Below are 13,173 nucleotides of genomic sequence, written 5' to 3' on the forward strand. Positions count from 1 at the left end.
TGCTTGTGTGGCAAACACTTTATTGACTGAACTACTACCAGCACTACTGGCTCAACCGCATACAGTGCTTGAAGCTTCAGTAGTCACCCAGGATGTGTCACCAACCAAGGACAAGTGTCCTATCTATTGAGGTTGATTTTTCTTAAGTCTTCAAAAACTCTGAAAAGAGCTCACTAAAGACAGTGCCTCATTTAAAGGAGAACTCACTGCAAATGCCTTCATCAGACTGGCATTTGGTATCAAAAGTACTCTTTTCAAAATTAAGTTTCTCCATCATTGTTCTCACTTACAGTTCTGAATATCATAAAAGAAAATCTTTGTCAACAGCTGATGCAAGGGCTGGGGACTTGTGGACCTGGTCTCCTCAAAGCCCTTTGTGAGGCTATGAGATCACAATGTCTGATGAATCAGGGCAGGAACGAATGGCCCAGTGACATCAGGCTGAGCCATGGCAAAGATCTAAATATTGCCTTGGCACTAACTCTGCTCTGTGCTGCATGTTTTACAGTGTCCTAACTACAACTGGCTCCTAGCTAGACTTTAAAATGTTTCTCTTGTTTTACTGGCTAGGCTTTTTTTTTTTTTCTGTGCTCAATTGGGTTTAAGATAATATATTAGTCAAACTCCTCAGAGAACATGGGAAAGTGGGGGATGGTCTATGTGATGGAGCAATTGTTTTTAAAGGAATGGCTTGGCATTGTGTGGGAGGGGCTAAGGGGGTTAGGCAGGGATAGAGCAGGAACATGTTGCTAGCCACACTAGGAAACAGGTGCCACTGTGGCTGAAGGGCTGGTTATGGGACCTGGCAGGGTCACTTCTCAGTTACTACAAAAACAGACTACAGCAGTGATAGCAATAAAGAATCCTAAGTCTTGAGAATGGATATTTCTATGTCAGAGACAAAAATATATTTTGCATCAGTCAATAAAAAATGACCAGAAGGGAAGACCACCTTGTATTTTATTAGACTGTGATTGGCTTGGCTCTGAAGGAAGGAAGGGCCTTTTGGGAAGAAGGCTAGGCTGGCTCCCATGTTATCACCCCAGCATGTGGATCCACCCTCTTCTTTTCTCTAAAACTGTGAAAAATGTCAGGGGCCTTTGAAGACCACTTGCTTGTCATCCTGCTTGTCACCCTTCATATGTGGGTGGCCTGGCTGTACTTGGCTCTCACATCAGCTAAACTGACCATATTGTTAGTCAAGTCTGTTTTGTCACTCAGCTCCATGAGGCAGTGTAGGAAAAACAACCAACCAATCAACCATTCAACAAGATAGCCAGCCAGAGAGCCAACCACTCAACCACTCAACCACTCAACCACTCAACCACCCAACCACCCAACCACCCAACTACCCAACTACCCAACCACCCAACCAACAAGTCAACCAGTCAACCTACCAATCAACAAACCAACCTACCTATCAATTAACCTACCACTTGCTCTGATTATGGGAATGGAGGTTTTCTGGTTACTGATGCTCACAATCCCCTGTGTGTGATATGAAATGTTACCACCCATAAAGACTTCATATTTCTTACATATGTGCTGTGAAAAGTCAATATAGGACTCTACCAGTACAGCAGCCAAGACTCAAGAAGGGAGGTGATGCAGCCAAAGTCACTTGACAAAGCTGGATCTGGAAACTTGATATGCTGCTGCCAAAATGAATGTATTCCCTACCTCATTGGCTATGAAATGTGAGAGGAAGAAATGTGATTAAAAACCCAAGCCAGAGGCGTAGTAGTACACACATGTAATCCCTAGTCCCAGTGAGAAATCCTGTCTCAAAAAACAAGAATGATACCTGAGATGACTTCTGGCCTCCACATACACATGTATGTACATCCACATATATGTATACATATCATACCCTCATATACACACTCTTCTTTTCTCTCTTCTTCCCCACCTCAAACATTTCAATCACAAAACATTCACATGGTCTCTAAATCAAAGCTCTGATCATGGTATATTTAGAGAGGTTCTGCTTTGCCTGAGTATGGTGGCATGTACCTGTAACCCTAGCACTTGAGAAGTTGAAGCAAGAGGATTGATGTATTTGAGGCCAACCTAGGTAGGAAAAAGAAACCCAAAGCAAAATACCTTAAACAAACAAACAAAAATGAACTTCAACAAAACAAAGAAAAAGAGTAAAAGGGAAGTCCAGCTCATGTCTGTGTTCTCTTCCCTTTCCATTCACAACAGTCTTTTTCTTTTGCACCTAGTATAACAAAAACATAGTGTTGCAATCATATCCCTTTCTAGAGAAGCTTTATAAGTACATATATGAAAAACTGAACAGAAAGTGCAAAGCATTCTCTAACATATCCATTCCTATCGCGCAAGCAGAAGTATGAAAGTTTTATAATTTGCATGCCATCATTTCTAGAACATTCTGTTGGATAAAGAAACTCACAGTCCAGCCAACCTCAGAGAAATGAGGGAACAGACTCCACTTTTGCTGAGTTATAAAGTCACATTGCAAAGGACTTGGGTATAGGAAGTCACTGAGAACTGAAGCAAGATTTCCAAGTAGCTATTGTGCAGTTGGAACCTCTGGCTCCCCAATGCATGATCCTGGGGATCATTTTCTCCCTCTCCTTCTCTCTTTCTCTGCCTACTCACAGAGTCTGTAAAAAGGAAAAGTGCCAAAGCCTAGTTCCACATTCTTAGAGGCTATTGCAGCTATCTCTCCTGATGCCACCTAGGTCCCAAGTCCTCAACTAAGTGCTCATCTTTTTACCATACTTGGGGACAAACCCAACTCATGGCAGATACATCATTACCCATGGTCTGCAATCTATAAAATCTCCCTGCTTTAGTTTGAGTGTGCAACTTCTCTGGCCTCCGTCTGTGGAACCAGAGAACCTGCCTGGGAGTTGCTTTGCTTAATATACCTGTTATACTTTTTCAGTTCGGCTTGATTTGGCTTACTGCATTGGTGGGGAAACTTACTATGGGGGGCACCTATTAGAATGTAGAGCTTTATGATCGCAGTGTATACCAAAGAGCTTCATTCTTGAGTTTTTCCCATTTGACTGCATTTCAATCTGTGTAAACACACTGTCCCAATTTCCATCTGGGCATAGGATTAGTGAGAATCAGTGAGTGAAATTAGGGAGTCATATGTACTAGGAGCCTATTTATCTCCCAATCCTGTGCAATGAAGCCATGTGAGTCCTTGAGAATCTCCCATCACAATAGTGTAGTTGGTACAGTAGATGAGCCTGCCCTGCATGTGCCTCACCCAGACCCATCATCAAGTCCAACCAGGCTGCCCAGTGTGGTCTTACGGCTCCTTTTTGCTGAGGGTCCAACTGACTAGATTCATGTCAGAGTGGTATCAGCTGTCACCCTTGGATTTGATTTGTATCCCAACTCAGGAGAAAGGTAACCCCCAATCATGTTCTCTCTAGTTGCTCATGAGCTGATCCAGATCACAGCAGAAATAGTCTCCAGCTGGTGCAGCCAAAGGGCTTCTGCCCTGAGCATTGAGACAGATGGATTCTAGCATTATTTCTGTCACTTCCTAACACCGAGTTACTCTCTGAGCCTTGGTCTTTTCCTATGTAAAATGGGGAGAATAGCAGCCCCTCACAGAGTCAAGGTGAGGCTGTGATAGGCTATGATGTAATACATTATGGTATTTATGACATATAATAAAGAACATAATGTAATACCTCCCTATGCTCCACCTTTCATATTTGAAGGTCTAGCAGTCAGGAATAGAGGGATTAGAGTGCATCTGTTGGCCCACTATGCCTCCAGCCCTGCAGGACCCAGCCCTGGGACCTCCCTATCTCTATGATTCTGATTTGGAACACTTAAAAGGTGTGAGGCATTACTTTAAGGAGGGGCCAAGTTTGACTTACACAGTTAAGCAAAGCTTTAAGGAATGCAGTGCCCATAACTGGTGCCAATGTGGGCAGCTGTACGGCCTCCATTGTTAATTTAGATGAATGTCTCTATGGTCCTTCTCCCACTATGCATATGACCTGTTCACGCAGCACCCCAACTTTCTTCAGGAGGGGCTGTTGAAGGTGTATGTTGGGAGCGGGGAGTCAGTAGGGCAAGAAAGAGAATTCTTCGCCATCTAACCCCCAACCTTCTCCAGGTGGGGGAGTTAGTAGCGCAAGAGAGAACACACCTTTGGCTAAATGTCTGAGTCATCACTTCTAGCTCCACAGGTTTCTGAGCTAGTTTCAGACTTGACTTAAAAGGGGAGGGGGTAGGTTGGGGTGAGGTACAAATAGCATCTTTTATTGCAGAATGTTTTCCCAGAGGGCTTATTTTCTGAATGTTAATCCAGACCAAGGTTGTTATTCCAAGAGTGGCTGGAGCTAAGGCTTCAGGGTGGGGCTTGGCAGTTAACCCTTTATTCCCTCAACCCAGAACCCTGAGCTTTGCGAGAGGGTTGAATGCTGTATGAGCTGCCTCCTGGGAGCCAAGGACATTACATTTTCTCTACAGACTAAAAACCCTCTTTACCTACTTGCCTTTCTGAGCAAAAAGCCTTCCTGGAAGTGAGAAGCTACCCCCCCGAGACCCCTAAAGCCCCCATCTAACAAGAGCCCCATCTAACAAGTGTTAATGGTCTGTGAGGAACTGAACTTAAATATCAAAAGAAATTGGAAAACAAAAAAATGTGTACCCCTTTAGTGAGGGCCAGGAGGTGTGATTGTAACAAGGTTAGTGAAATCCAGCCTGTTGTGTGTTCTTATAAACTTATAAGAACATTTATAAGGAAACTTAAATTCATTTAAAAACTGTATTACCTGTAGCTGCTTTTAATGAAGGCAGTTGAGAGGAGTAGATATGATAGTTTATATAGCTAGTAAAGCCAAACTATACTTCCTGAAAAGTTTTTATACACCGATAAGCCTCTCCACCGATGTAGCAATCCAAATCAGACAGAATCAAACCAAATGAGAGAAAGTCCGAGTTTAATGGATACAGCGCTCCCTCCCAGAGCCTTTCAGCCCCCAGAGAGGAGACAGGAAAGGGAGACATGAAAAACTACAAGTCTATTTTCTGGGAGGCAGTTTAGATACCCTGTGGAAGTGGTCTTGAGCATCTCTTGGGGAGGGGTCATCATTTGGCAGACATTCTGAGATGCAGCAGGGTTTGGAGAGAGACAGGGGAGGGGACTTGGGTGGAACTTCCACCATAATATTCCAGACTCTTTGGGTATATGGATTCCAGGGGCTGGGGTGAAGCTTCCACCATAACACTTGCTATCAGGCTCTTCCCCTGTGTGACAACCTCAGGGTTCGACACACCACACATGCACAAATACAACCCAATCCCTGCTTCCCAGCCCTCAGGTCACTTCCGTCCCCTAGTGCGGGCTTTCTTGAATGTCGGAAAGGAACTGGCTGGAGAGTTGATGGCACCCAGTCCTGGGCCTTCTGGGTCTCTAGAGGCTGAGGAACCTATGCTCCCCAGCATCATCAGGAAGGTGACTGCAGACCGTGGTGGCTTGCTGGGATGAGGGTTACTGGGCCTTCTCTTAGCATTCAGAGCAGCCCCTGCCTACTGTTGATCCTCTCAGGGTTCAGTGTTAGAGGTATTCCGATAACTAATGAAGAAACAAGGAAATTACTTTGATGGTGGCTGTATTAATTTCCTGAGGCTACCACAACAAATTACCACAAACTGACTGGCCTTAAAGCAATGAAATGTATTCTCACAGCTGTGGAGTCAAAAGCCCAAAAGTAAATGTACTTACTGTCAAAACTGTATTTCCCCAAAGGTGCTTGGGAGGAAAGTAGCCAGGCTTCACTTTCAGCTTCTGGAAACTTCTTGCCTTGTTGATGATGTCCTCCTTGTGTCTTGACACTTCCTTCTCTCTGTGTGCTCCTCGGTCTGAATTTTCCCATTTTATACTGACACAGTCATTGAATTAGACCAGCTTTTGAGACCTTATTTTAACCAATTATATCTTCGAGGGCTATGGTTTTTGTTTGTTTGTTTGTTTGTTTTTTTCGAGACAGGGTTTCTCTGTGTATCTTTGGAGCCTATCCTGGCACTCGCTCTGGAGACCAGGTTGGTCTCGAACTCACAGAGATCCGCCTGTCTCTGCCTCCTGAGTGCTGAGATTAAAGGCATGCACCACCAATGCCTGGCGAGGACTATGTTTTGAAATAAGGCCACATTCTGAAGTTCTGGGGGTTAGAACTTAAACATATGATTTGAGAGGATGCAACAGAACCCACAGAGGGGCTTTCTCTGCCACTGCAAGACCATCCACCCAATCACATAACAGTCTGAGGGTCATGAGAAGCCAACTGCCTGCCACACATGGATCAATGTGCTGGAACTGCTATTCGGGAGACTCTGTGCTCCATCTCGAATCATTTAGTCCTCACAAGTACTTTTACAGAAGAGAAAACTGAGCCCCAGATTCTCTCATTTCTCAATAATAGAGCAGTTTCCAAGCCTTGGTCTGCCTGATTTTGAAACCCACCCTCTTCACAATGAGACACCAGTTCTCATACTGTTGTCCTAGAGCTAGGACATCGGCAGAGTCACAGGCCCTGCCTGCTTAGAAGAGCTGCTACAATCTCAGAGAGGGGTCTTTCTGATACTTTGAAAATTCTAGAACCCTTGCACTAGTCCAACCAAACACATGGAAAGATGACCATATCTACTGATGCACCTGTGTGGGGCTCAAAGCTTGAGGCGTGAGGCTCAAGGCTGCTGCTTTCATTTATACTGGAAACGACCAAGGGGCAGAATCATGACTCCCTGAAGATGCTCAACTCAGAATCTCTAGCATATGATCTAAGGGGGTGAAAGCAGGAGACTAAATGTGATCATGGCTGGGAAAGGGTTGTTGGGGATGAAGCTAAGCTGATAGAGGATTTCCTTGCCTATGGTACAAGGAATCCGGGATTCCATTCCCAGCACTTCATAAAACCAGGCATAATGGCAAAGATCTGTTATCTCAATACAGGGGTTTGGGTGGGGTGGAGACATGAGGTTCAGAAGGTCAAGGTCATCCTTAGCTACACAGTGAGTTCTAGGCTAGCCTAAGCTATATGAGACCCTATATTAAACAAGAAGAACGAGAAGAAGAAAAAGTCTTGATATTGGAAAGTTGTCCTGTTTTCCAGGGGTCCAGAATAATCTCTGGTATGCTGAAAGGCCAGTTACAGTGTGAGGATGTTACACTGGTGGCTTTGAAGAGTGTGGAAGGGGCTGCAAGCCAAGCAACGCAGATGGTCTCTAGAAACTAGAAAGTCTGGGAAATGGATTCCCCGCTGGAGACCATTTCAGACTCCTGCTCTCCCAGAGTAAGATATAATAAAGGAGTCATTCTCATCGACTGTTTGCAATAACATCTAATCGCAGGAGGAAGCTGACCCAACAGGCATCTTCGGGGGAATCGTTAATGTGCTTTGATCTATACAAACACCCAAGTTCAAGTTGTAAAAGAAAAGGGGAAACCCAGCCTTGTTGCCAGAACCAGACCTGGAGGCTGCAGAATCAGCAAGATAAACAGGCCAATGCAGCCTTCCTCAACAAGACAGGATAGATGATGAAGTTTAAATGATGCAGCCTAGAGATCAGAGACCCTATAGCGTTGTCCTGGCTAGTTTTACATCATCTTGACACAAGCTAGAGTCATCTCAAAGGAGGGAACCTAACCTGAGAAAATGTCTTCATAAGATCCAGCTGTAAGGCCGGGCATTGGTGGTGCATGCCTTTAATCTCAGCACTCGGGAGGCAGAGGCAGGTGGATCTCTGTGAGTTCGAGGCCAGCCTGGTCTCCAGAGCGAGTGCTAGGATAGGCTCCAAAGCTACACAGAGAAACCCTGTCTTGAAAAAAAAAAAAAAAAAAAAAAAAAAAAAGATTCAGCTGTAAGGCATTTTCTTAGCTAGTGACTGATGTGGGAGGGCCCAGAACATTGTGGTTGGTGCTATCCCTGGACTGTTGGGCCCGGGTTCTATAAGAAAGCAGGCTGAGCAAGCCATGATGAGAAAGCCATAAGCAGTGCTCCTCCATGGTCTCTGCATCAGCTGCTGCCTGCAGGTCCCTGTCCTGACTTCCTTAGAAGTGATATGGAAGTGTAATCCATTCATACCCTTTCCTCCCCAAGTTTCTTTGGTCACGATGTCTTATCACAGCAATAGTAACCCTAAGGCACATATAAAGAGTGTGTACATTCTCTATAGAGCTGAATAAAATGCAGGCTCTGCTTCTCAAGGCCTGATGGTTTTTTTGGTTCCAGCCAGCTCCCATCAGGTGCCCCACCTGGGCAGCCAAGGACAATGAGTAGCAAGCTGTGGGTACCCAAACCTCATTCAAGTCCCTTCTGGGTGCAGACCTTCAGCCAACATCAGAGAGTTCATCAGCCTCGGCTGAATGCCTTTCCACAAAGGACTGGCTCCACCCAATGCCTGTGGAATCAGGACCCCGTACAGCATCTTGCACCTCCATTCCAAGGTAGCTGATCCATGAACAGGTGTTTAGTAATGAAAGCACAAAAGAAAACCACTCCTCAGCAAGTCACAGCCACCTCTGTCTGAGTGCTGTGTGGACCACGTGCCATGGTTGATAACATGACATGCTCACCCTCTGACCACTTCTCTTTCCTCCTCACATGGTAAGATCTCAGGCATGCCACAGCCTGACCTAGTCACTCTTAAGAGAGACTTGTGTTATGGCAGCTGAGAACCCTGCAAGGCGAGCATAGTGGTCCAGAGTCAATGGCTGCAAGGTCAGGCCCCACACCAGCTGCCTTTGCTCCGTGCTGCCCAGATTCACCTCCTGTGACACCATTAGTGTGAATGCCACTGCCCTGCCCTTGTCTGCACAGCAAAGGACAGCAGCCTCCAGGTATAGTTTACTGCCCTCTGTGACACTAAAAAAAAAAAAAAAAGCAGCAAATAAAACTTCAAAGGCCTTGGGGCAGCCACTGGCTACAGGCCCACCTTTCTTCTGAACCCTGTTAGTGGCCTGTGAATCTGCAGTGTGACCTCAACTCCACACCCTGCCCCGCCTGGCTCTACCCCACCCTCCATCAAGGTTCCCATTAAGGAAGCCATCTGTGTGACATCAGTGCCATTAAACTGACCTAGTTTCTCCCAGGCAGGGACTCAAGAGCTCTAGTCAACACAGAAACTAATTCAACTGCCTCAGAGGAGCTGTGTGGAAAAGGAGAGACCAGAGAGAAGGAAGGTGCCCCATGAACACATACTGCACAGACTTCCAAAGACAGGGAGGGAACCTGGCTGTTTCTACATCCTGCCCCTCTGCACTTGGAATTAGGGCTTGGAAAAGTCTCCTTCGCCACCTGACAGATGTGCCCTCCCTCCCCCCATTAAGTAGTGCTTGTATGGTTAGTCAGTGCTATTCCTTGGGGCTCTAATCCTATCAATTTGTTTGCTGGGCCTTGAGATTTATCAGGCCTATCTTGCTAAACTGTGAAGTCCCACTTTTTTGTGTTTTTCCCCTTTCTGGGAGTAGCCCTCCCTCCTTCCAACCCCCCTTATTATTTAAAAACCTCCTTTCCATCCCTCATAACTGCACAGGCTTTAATTCTTCCAAAATGCCTTCCTTCTCACTTCCATGATATAAATTGTAGTGGGTTATTCAGTTCCTTCTGGGGCTCTCAGAGTGTGGTCCCCTGGCCGACCAAGAATTCAGCAAATTCAAGACGTTTAACTCCCTCTGGCCTTGTCCCTCTGCACAACAGTCCTGCCATTTCTTACTTTGTTGACATTATCCATTTAGACAGAATAGAGGAACTATAGAGGCTGATTCACCTAGGAAGTGATGCTTGCACACATACTGGGTGCCAGATTTCCCAGGACAAGAGACAAGCAGAATAGTCAAAACCCATACTTCTGAGGCCTGTGTCCCAGGGATGTCCTGACACTTGTATCAAAGTAACCATGTCATCCCTCCAGTGAGACACATTTTCCCAGATAGTGAGCTCCCGTGAAGTTGAATCATGGATTTAGGTTGCGTGGGAGAGCCTGTACTTCTCATCCTGAAGACAAAGTCCCTCTCTGGTTTGTAAGGTGTGGTGTATTCTCAGAGGCCACAGTTTGGATGAAAGGCAAAGTTCTGCACACAGGAGTCATTCTAGGGTGGGGAAGGAAGCAACTGCTTCATCTTACAGCTTATTGGAGTAGTAGTCTACATAAAAGACACCACGTCCCTCCCTTTGACTATCAGAATATTGAGACAATGGACCGCTAAAGATTGGAATTTCTGCAGGTGTCTCATGCTGGGGGAAGGAAAAGGACGAAGCCAGTAAAAAGAGGAACTTGTCTAGCACGAATTCCCACAGTTCTGACAACTCATAGACCACCTTGCAGGACAGATGGAGCGGAGACAATGATTCGTGGGCACACACTTTGATCAGAGGTGTTTAGTGGTGCATATCTCTCGCCCTCTACTTAAACTTCATTGTTAGGACCCTAAGACGGGCGAAGAACCCTCACAGGACCCTTTCTTTGTTCCTCTTCCCAGTGGCCACATTGCATAGATTTCTTCTTGCTGCTTTTCATCATCTCTTCTATGTTGAATTGGACTATTAAGGATGAGTTGTCCAGCCTGGCTTGTTAGACCCAGGCACTACTAACAACTCTTGTACTCCTGGGGCCTGAACCTAGTCCATCTTAAGAAGGCCCTCCCCCATGGAGCCACACCCCAAGCTTCCTGCCTGCTCGACCCTCGAATCATGTGCCTTCTCTGAAAGGTGCTTTACTTAGTTGTGTCTGCACATCTCTTATCTTTCTCTCCTGTTCCCTGCTCATTATGTGCCTGGCAGCATTTCACCAAGGTCACTGTGAGCACACAAGCTGGCACTCCCTCTCCTGAGGCTGGGGGTAAAGAGCCACCTCTACCTACTGGAAATGAACCTCCAGTGACTTCAAGGGAAGGACCAGCAATCCAAGAAGCCCTTTATCTTCTGCTCTAGCTGAATTGCAGGCTTTGGGATAGTTCTCCAGACCTGCTAGGACCTTAGAAGTTCTGGCCTACAAGCAGAACACTTGGTCACCTTCTCTGATGCCATCAAGTGCTATCAGTCTGGACCCTCCCTTACCTTTACTGGATCCTGGAGGGATGGCAGCTGCCTGATTTGGGGTGGGGCTTCACACTTTCAGCTAATGTTGGCCCTATGGAGGCCTAAAGGGATCATTCTGGCCTATCCACCAGCTGATGAGCAAGGTGCACGTGGTAACTCATCTGGGTTTTGTTATTTTTTTAAAGAACAGATTTTCTCTGTGTAGCCACCCTGGCTATCCTGGAACATGTTCTGTAGACCAGGCTGGCCTTGAACTCACAGTTTGAGGCACAGCCTGCTTCTCCAGTGCTGGGACTAAAGGTGTGTGCCACCATACCGGCCATTTTACTCCCTTAGTTCCAGAGTTTGCTCACATGACAAACAGAAATTACAGACTTTGCTCTGGTCTTTACAAACATAGTCCCTTATGGCACAAAGGGGAGTCACATTATCACCTCTCCTTCTTCTCTTCTTCCTCTCACCAACACCCTCCTGACTTCTTCACTTTTTCCCTATGTGCTCAAATCCTGCATGAAGCTCAGTATGTTTTTAATGACATGAACACCTGTATAAGCACCAACCAGATCAAGAAACAAAATGTTAGCAGCTCAAGAAATTTCCAACAATAAGCCTTTCCATTTCCTTGGTTGTAGCCACTGTCCTAATTTCTATCATTTCTCTTTTGTTCACAAACCAGATAATGGTTTCTTTACAATTCCATAGACATCTTAAGTGCTAATAGGTAACAGGCATAGACCTTCCAGCTCAGTTTGCCAAGACTGCTTGAAGTCACCAACTCTTCATTCTACAACAACCCTCTCAGATTGGACCTCTGTGCCTCAGTTTACACGTCTTTCTTGCTGGATTGTTTTGTGTATGGAGAGGGAACATAGTCAGTGAACACTTAACCATTGATTTTACTCCAATCTTTGCCACATTGAAGCAAGTGTTACTTCATTGGTGTAGCATGTCTTAAACTCTAGCCCAAAGGAAAGCCATTTGGACATTCGTGTTAGCGGCTTACCTTTGGGAAATATTCCGGACACAGTACTGGTTCATCTATGGAAAGTAAACTGTGACTGCCACTTTTTGTTTGTTTGTTTGCCTTGTTTGCCAAGACAAGGTTTCTCTGTGTGACCCTGGCTGTTGTGGAACTCGCTCTGTAGACCAGACTGGCCTCAAACTCACAGAGATCCGCCTGCCTCTGCCTCCTGAGTGCTGGGATTAAAGGTGTGCGCTGCCAACGCCCAACTTGTGACTGCCATTTTCCTTACTCCTTTGAGGAAATCTAGGGGTCTTAGGACCCCCCACTTGAAAACAGCTTGCTATGGAGGCTCTTGGGTAGTCTCAGATTCAGACTGCTATGATGTCATCACAATTGGAGACTTAGGAACTGCTGTCCATTTGGAGGACATCTATGTCATGTCTTGTTGGCAGCTGTTCACCCAGATGCAAGAGGGAGTCCTAAGAAGAGAAGGTGGAAAGGCAGAATTAATCAATTAAATTATTTTGTTATAATTAATGTTGAAAGAAGTGAGAAACGCTGGCTGATACACATGTGGGATTTTAAACGGCCATGCTGCTCCAGTATACCTAGACTCACTTGAGTGACAGCAACTTGGCATTAGGGCAGGCAGTGTTGTAGAAGAAAATATATAGATGCCAGCTATACTCTATATACCTCTGCAATCTTGACCAAGCCTCTTTAGGCCTCAGTTTCCCCATCTGTAAAGTAGAATAGTACTCACTTCATTGTGAATATTAAATGGAACAATGTCTGTCAGATAGGGTTACTGAAACACTCAATAAAACCTAGCACACTTGTCTTGACTCTTCCTAGTTCATCATAGAAAACAAGGTGAGGAAGCAAACTGGTGAAAGATAAGAGTAGCAGTTGCTGGCCAAGTTCCACTTAACTATGTACTTTATTTGGTAGCTGTATTGTTTAGTCTGCCCAGTGTGCCACGTAGTTTAAAGACACTTCAGTGTCACAGAATAGCTAGAGTCTTGAAGGGAACAAGTCAGGGATCTTGCAAGAGGCCTCTGGAGCTGGCTCCACCCATCACCTCCTGAAGCATCATGACACAGGCACTGTATCATTGTTGAACAATGCTCCCACCTGCTTACAGTGGCATCGTCAGTCACGGAGACT

The sequence above is a fragment of the Cricetulus griseus genome (assembly GCF_003668045.3).
Source record: "Cricetulus griseus strain 17A/GY chromosome 1 unlocalized genomic scaffold, alternate assembly CriGri-PICRH-1.0 chr1_1, whole genome shotgun sequence".
Lineage (NCBI taxonomy): Eukaryota > Metazoa > Chordata > Mammalia > Rodentia > Cricetidae > Cricetulus > Cricetulus griseus.